General features: G+C 39.5%; 1 pseudogene; it reads left to right on the forward strand.

Annotated features, from left to right (window-relative positions):
- The first annotated feature begins 3,745 nt into the window (after window positions 1-3,745).
- Window positions 3,746-5,972, forward strand: LOC132026195 (heat shock cognate 71 kDa protein-like; annotated as a pseudogene).
- The last annotated feature ends 1,507 nt before the right edge of the window (window positions 5,973-7,479 follow it).

Raw genomic sequence — 7,479 nt, forward strand, 5'->3', positions numbered from 1 at the left:
GATGAGATTGACAAAGATGTCTTTATGTTAATGAGGTGACTTAAGCCAATGTATGACACTTGCATAAAAAGTAATATGCATATGTTTCCTCCCTGTTTCTCCCTGGTTTATCCTCATTTCTTTTTAGCACTAGATAGTGTCTCACTGTCTGATGTGCCACAGTTTATTCATTCATTCACTTGCTGAAGGATCTCTTGATTCTTTCTAGGTTTTGGCAATTATGAATAAAGCTACTATAAACTGCATGCAGGTTTTTTTTTTTTTTCTGTGTGTGTGTGTGTGTTTAATATAAACTGACTAGAAATGCAAAGAATCTAGACAAGCCAAACAATTTTGTAAAGAATAAAGTTGAAGACAAACTACATGATTTCACAATTTACTTGAAACATGTAATTAAGAGAGTACAGTATTGGCATAAATGTACATATAGATTAATAAAGCCAAAAAGAGAGTCCAAAACGAATCCACATATAAGACTGATTCAACAAAAATGCCAGGCTAATTCAAAAGGAAAGGATAGCTTTTCAAGAAATGGTTCTAGGACATTGGAAATCCACATGCGAGAGAAAGGAAAGAAAAAAAGCCTGAACACTACTTCATACCAAACACATACACGTGTAACTTGCAATGGATCATAGACCTAAATTTAAGTTCAAAACCATGAAACTTCTAGAAAAAACATAGAAGATAACCTTTGCAACTTTAGTATAGAAAAGATTTTCTTGGCTATAACACAAAAGGCATAACCCCTAAAAGAAAATAAAACATAAAACAGATTTCATAAAAATTTAAATCTCTTGCTTTTGCTTTTCAAAAGACACCATAAAACTAAAAAAGACAGGCAACAGAAAGAGGAGAAAGTATTTGCAAAACACATTTCTGATAATAGACTTGTATCCAGGATATATAATGAACTCTACAACTCAACCATCACCATCAGATCTCTATTAGAGGACAGACAATATAATAAAAAAATGGAAAAAATTTTGAATAGAAACTTCACCTATAAGATAAACAAATGACAAATATGCATTGAAAGAAAACTTCAACAACATTTTTCACTAAGGAATTGAAAGCTCAAGCCACAGTGTGATCCCCCTACACAACTGTCATAGTAACACTAAAATAGACACGCCTTTCCATCCCAGATATTGGTAAGGATGTAGTGAAATGGGAACCTTCATTGCTACTGAGAACATAAAATATTATAATTACTTTGGAAAAATAGTTCTTTAGTTTCTTAAAAAGTTGTAAGACCCAATAATTCCACTCCTTGGTAGGTTAGGAAAACACGTCCACCCAAAGATCTGAACTTAACTATTCACAGCAGTTATTTAAAATGGTCACAAACTGGAAATAATCCAAATGTCCATCAGCTGGCAAATGGATGAACTAAACGTGGGATATGGTGGAATACTACGCAATAATAGGGACGAACTCCAGACATGCAGCAAAACGAATAAACCTCAAAAATGTTATGGTAAGTGAAAGAGAAAATTATGAGGTTTTGAATAGTGGGTGATAAAGAAAAGCAGCCAGTGACAATAGCAGATACTGTCCTGGATATCTGATTTAGCTGATTTGTGGGAGACTTCTGCTAATTGCAATTTTTTTCTTGCTATTTCTTGATACCTGATAACTAGATCTCAGTCCCTCCCTCCCTGTTTCCTTCAACTACCATTGCATTTCTACTACAGTTATTGGAGAAACTAAGTACAGAGCTAAAGGAATGTTATTCTGATTAGAAAAACTTTCCAGGGAGGGGAGATCATCGGGTTTCCTAAATTTGTTGGCTGGTGAGAGGGTGGAAAGTTTAATATTCAATTATCTTATAAGTCCTTCCAACCCTTTGGATGCTCTTGTTAATGAGACATATTAGTGATTTCACACTGATCTAGATCTTCTGAGATCCTGAAAGAATGGTGGCTGTTTCCATGAAAGACAGCTCATATTGCTACAGGAATTCCCAACTCTACCTGGATGACCATAATCTCTTGAGCTAAGACTGCAAATAAGACATTTTAAAATACATTTTATTCACAGAGGGAAAAAAATATTTTTGCAATTTACTTTAGATTTTGATGCTATAAACTTTAAAATTGGTGAAAGGTATTATATTTAAGTTTATATGTTTTTCCAGGTTTTTTGATGATGGGAGATTTATATCCAAATTTGAGAACTTTTTATGTTTGCTTCCTATTACTGGTGAATTTTAATGTTACCATTTGATCTCCTTGCAGAAATTTGGTAGGCTATACTAAGCAATAAATATGAACACAACTACTGATAGAAAAAGAAAAAGAGGTCAACTCCTGGGTTTGAATACTAGATATCATTTATTACACTGTTTTTAGGCATTTCAGATTTATAGGATGAAATCATGACTAGTGGTCACAGGAGAATTTACTAAGGAATTGGCATTATGGATATGGCCAGGAATTTTTCAAGACATAAATTAAGAGGGGGGGGCGGAATCTAAGAATGTTAAAGGAAAAAATGGGATGAGGACAAGAGGAGAAGCCTGTTGTTGATTTGTTTCCACAGAGGAAACAGTTTAGGAAAGTAGTAACAGATTACAACCTGGAAAGAAATATAAGAAATAAGGAGTGCCAATATCTCACTTAATGACTAGGGGAGCATTTTCTTAAAAAAGAGAAAAAGTGGGAGTTACAGGCAGAGAACAAGAGAAGGAGGTTGGAAGATGGCAAATTACTAAGGCACATGACCGGAACGGGGAATTGTGGCTAAAATGACCTAATGGGAGTATTGTTAGAGCCAAGTCAGGGTGATCAGATATCACCTGGGAGTGATTTGAGGTGATCAGTTATCAGATGCTGCGGTAATCAGTTATCGTCAAGGGTGGGGATTCTGACTTAAACTTAGCAGGATTCTTGCTAAAACTGGATTCTGTAAGGAAGAACCCAGGAGGTCAAGGTCAGGCCTAGTCAAAAAGAAAACTCAGAAGGACTTGACCAAAGTTTGGTGAAGGAGACACTCTTCATGTGTGACCTAGTGCAAAACCGAAATATCTCAGACTTAGCAGCCTCTGACCTCACATATTCAATATTTCACATGAACACTCAAAAAGTTTTACTACCTCTCAATTTGCACTGGGTCATACAGAATCTTCTTTGCATTATGGATCTTTCTCCCCAGATACTTCCCCTTAACATGGCTCTCTCCAGGAAAGTTTATAGAGTTATAGATCTAGCAGCCCGGGCAACTGCTAGAGGTACCTGGCTTGGGTAGATACCAATTCTGTTTTTGAGATAAACAACTCTATTTGGGTCTAGAGAGAGAGGAAATCTTTAAAAATTTTTTTTTCTTAAATGCATTTGACAGAGAAAGAAAGAGACAGATGCAGAGAAAACACAAGCAGGGGAAGCAGTACAGAGAGAGGGAGAAGCAGACTCCCCACGGAGCAGGGAGCCTGGCATGCGGCTTGATTCCAGGACCCTGGGATCATGACTTGAGCTGAAGGCAGACACTTAACCAATGGAGCCACCCAGGCATCCTGAGGAAATCTTCTCAAATGTCAATATATGCACCTGTAAGAAAATGGTTATATATCTGAAATTGTGAAAATTTGGCTTCCCGAATGTCACCAGTGATCTGTTGAAAAGAAAGGTAAGTTTATTGCTTACTGCAATAAGAAGGAGCAAACCATTGGCAGTAAATCAGATGGGAGACAGGAATGTCAAAAATTGTTGAGAATTAGTAATTGGAGGTTCTCATTGAACGCGGGGCTAGATCTTTGGATTGCTGTCTTCTTCTTAACCCGAGCCAGGCCCACACATAAGCAACCATGTCTAAGGGACCTGCAGTTGGCATTTATCTTGGCACCACCTACTCCTGCATGGGTGTCTTCCAGCACGGGAAAGTGGAAATAATTGCCAATGATCAGGGAAACCGGACCACCCCAAGTTATGTCGCCTTCACGGACACCGAACAATTGATCGGTGATGCTGCGAAGAACCAAGTTGCGATGAACCCCACCAACACAGTTTTTGATGCCAAACGCCTGATTGGATGGAGATTTGATGATGCTGTTGTCCAGTCTGATATAAAGCATTGGCCTTTCATGGTGGTGAATGATGCTGGCAGGCCCAAGGTCCAAGTAGAATACAAGGGAGAAACAAAAAGGTTTTATCCAGAGGAGGTGTCTTCTATGGTTTTGACGAAAATGAAGGAAATCGCAGAGGCTTATCTTGGGAAGAGTTACCAACGCAGTTGTCACAGTACCTGCGTACTTCAATGATTCTCAGCATCAGGCTACCAAAGATGCTGGAACTATTGCTGGTCTCAGTGTACTTCGAATCATCAATGAGCCAACTGCTGCTGCTATTGCTTATGGCTTAGACAAAAAAGTTGGAGCTGAAAGGAATGTGCTGATCTTTGACTTAGGAGGTGGCACTTTTGATGTGTCAATCCTTACTATTGAAGATGGGATCTTTGAGGTTAAATCCACAGCTGGAGACACCCATTTAGGTGGAGAAGACTTTGACAACCAAATGGTCAACCATTTTATTGCAGAGTTCAAGTGCAAACATAAGAAAGATATCAGTGAAAACAAGAGGGCAGTTTGTCGTCTACGTACTGCTTGTGAACGCGCTAAGCATACACTTTCTTCTAGCACCCAGGCCAGTATTGAGATTGATTCTCTGTATGAAGGAATCGACTTCTATACCTCTATTACTCGTGCCCAGTTTGAAGAATTAAATGCTGACCTGTTCCGTGGCACCCTGGACCCTGTAGAGAAAGCTCTTCGGGATGCCAAGTTAGACAAGTCTCAGATCTGCAATATTGTTCTGGTGGGTGGTTCTACCTGTATCCCCAAGATTCAGAAACTTCTCCAAGACTTCTTCAGTGGAAAAGAACTGAATAAGAGCATCAACCCTGATGAAGCTGTTGCTTATGGTGCAGCTGTCCAGGCAGCCATCCTTTCTGGAGACAAATCTGAAAATGTTCAAGATTTGCTGCTGTTGGATGTCACTCCACTTTCTCTTGGCATTGAAACTGCTAGAGGAGTCATGACTGTTCTTATCAAGCGGAATACTACCATTCCTACCAAACAGACACAGACCTTCACTACCTACTCCGACAACCAGCCTGGTGTGCTTATACAGGTGTATGAAGGTGAGTGTGCCATGACCAAGGACAACAATCTACTTGGAAAGTTTGAACTCACAGGCATACCTCCTGCTCTTCGTGGTGTCCCTCAGATTGAGGTCACTTTCGATATTGATGTTATAGTATCCTCAATGTCTCTGCCGTGGATAAGAGCACAGGAAAAGAGAACAAGATTACTATCAATAATGACAAGGGCCACTTGAGCAAGGAAGATATTGAGCGCATGGTCCAGGAAGCTGAGAAGTACAAAGCTGAAGATGAGAAACAGCGGGACAAGGTGTCTTCCAAGAATTCACTGGAGTCTTACGCATTCAACATGAAAGCAACTGTTGAAGATGAAAAACTTCAGGGCAAGATAAATGATGAAGACAAACAGAAGATTCTTGACAAATGCAATGAAATCATCAACTGGCTTGAGAAGAACCAGACTGCAGAGAAGGAAGAATTTGAACACCAGCAGAAAGAGTTGGAGAAAGTCATCATCACCAAGCAGTACCAGAGTGCAGGGGGCATACCAGGAGGAATGCCTGGAGACTTCCCTGGCGGTGGAGCTCCTCCCTCTGGTGGTGCCTCCTCTGGGCCCACCATTGGAGAGGTTGACTAAACCAATCTGAGAATAAATAGGTTGAGCATTGTTCCACACACAATATTCAAAGGACCCAAATTTGTAGCAAATTCCATGGCAGCTGTAATGTTGAGCTGCTATAGCAAAAAAACTGGGCATTCTTGATACTTGAATATGGAATATGTGCACAGGGAAAGAAAATAAATATTGCACTTTATAAGCACTGTATTGTTAAGTGGAAAATGCAATGTCTTAAATAAAACTGTATTTAAAATTGGCACCAAAAAAAAAAAAAAGAAAGAAATTGGATTTAAGGGGTGCCTGGGTGGCTCAGTCGTTGTTAAGTGTCTGCCTTCGGCTCAGGTCTTGATCCCAGGGTCCTGAAATCAAGACCCTGCTCAATGGGAAGCCTGCTTCTCCCTCTCTCACTCTCGCTCCTTGTGTTCCCTCCTCGCTGTGTCTCTCTGTCAAATAAATAAATAAAATCTTAAAAAAAATTGAATTTAAGGCAGTTCTTTCAAGGAAGGGTTTGTTAAGGATTAGGTAAGAATCAAGATACAACAGTACAGGATTCAAAGAGTCCTAAGGCTCGAACTCAAATTGCAACTTCAAAGATTTACTTATTTATTTGAGAGAGAGAGAGAGAGAATAAGCAGGAGGGGCAGAGGGAAAGGGAGAGAGAACCTCAAGCTGACTAAGCCCTCAGCACAGAGCCCAGTGCAAGGCTCAATCTCATGACCTTGAGATCAAAACCTGAGCTGGAACCAAGAGTTGGATGCTTAACCAACCATGCCACCCAGGCTTCCCTTAAATTGCAATTTTAAATTAATCTGTCTTTATCTTCAGGGACAACATAGTGAAAGTAATTTTGCAAAAAACGACCTTTGAAAAGTGAGTCTTTTGAGAAGTCATTACATAAAATGAACAAACCATTTGTCTGGGCAGACAGGTCCCTGAAAATAAAGTGACACTAATGGAGACAGTGCAATGGCAAAGTCGAACTGTGGGTACAGTTTCAGTTCCCAGTGTCTAGTGTGATTCTGGAGATAGTCTTCGTTCTGCAGTTGTGAGCTGCTTCACTAAGCTACGCAGACAAAGTAACTGCTGTTGACTAGCGAGAGTCCATGTGTCCATTTTAGCTTCAGAAGCTGTGTTGCCTCCTGACTTGGTTGGAGCTTCTCCTTTATGACAGGCTCAGACTCCTGGACTGGTGGCAGTAAGGGCAGCACACAGGAGGCCTTGTGACCCAAGCCAGCAGGAGCACCCTGAGAGAAAATGTTGTCTCAGGAGGGCACTGGGCTAAGAGCACACACAGGAAGTCTGACAGACTTAAATCTTAGAGAAGACTTAGATCTTTTCTAGAAACTCATTTAGTACATTTGTGGTTTGGGTGAATTATTGAACCTCTCTGGGCTTCTGTTTCTACTCTAAATGAAACAACAAACCAAAGACACTAGCACATAATAGAACCCAACAGATATTTTTCTCTTCTTCCTTCCAGGAAGAAGAAATAGATTTACAATCTATCTACTAGGAGAAAATTACCTAAAACAGGGTATTATAATTTATTTAGTAGCAATTATATATTAAAATGAGATGTAGAGTTCTACTGAGTAATCAGTAAGAGTATTATTTCCACCATAAACACAATTGTATGCCTACTAAAAAAAATAGACACTGTGTTTTATGAAAATAATCTGCAATAAACAGGTAATTATTGTTCAATGAGTATAAAGTTTCAGTTATACAAAACAAATAAGTCTACTGTTCTGCTGCACAACATA

The sequence above is a fragment of the Mustela nigripes genome, chromosome 10 (genome assembly GCF_022355385.1).
Source record: "Mustela nigripes isolate SB6536 chromosome 10, MUSNIG.SB6536, whole genome shotgun sequence".
NCBI lineage: Eukaryota > Metazoa > Chordata > Mammalia > Carnivora > Mustelidae > Mustela > Mustela nigripes.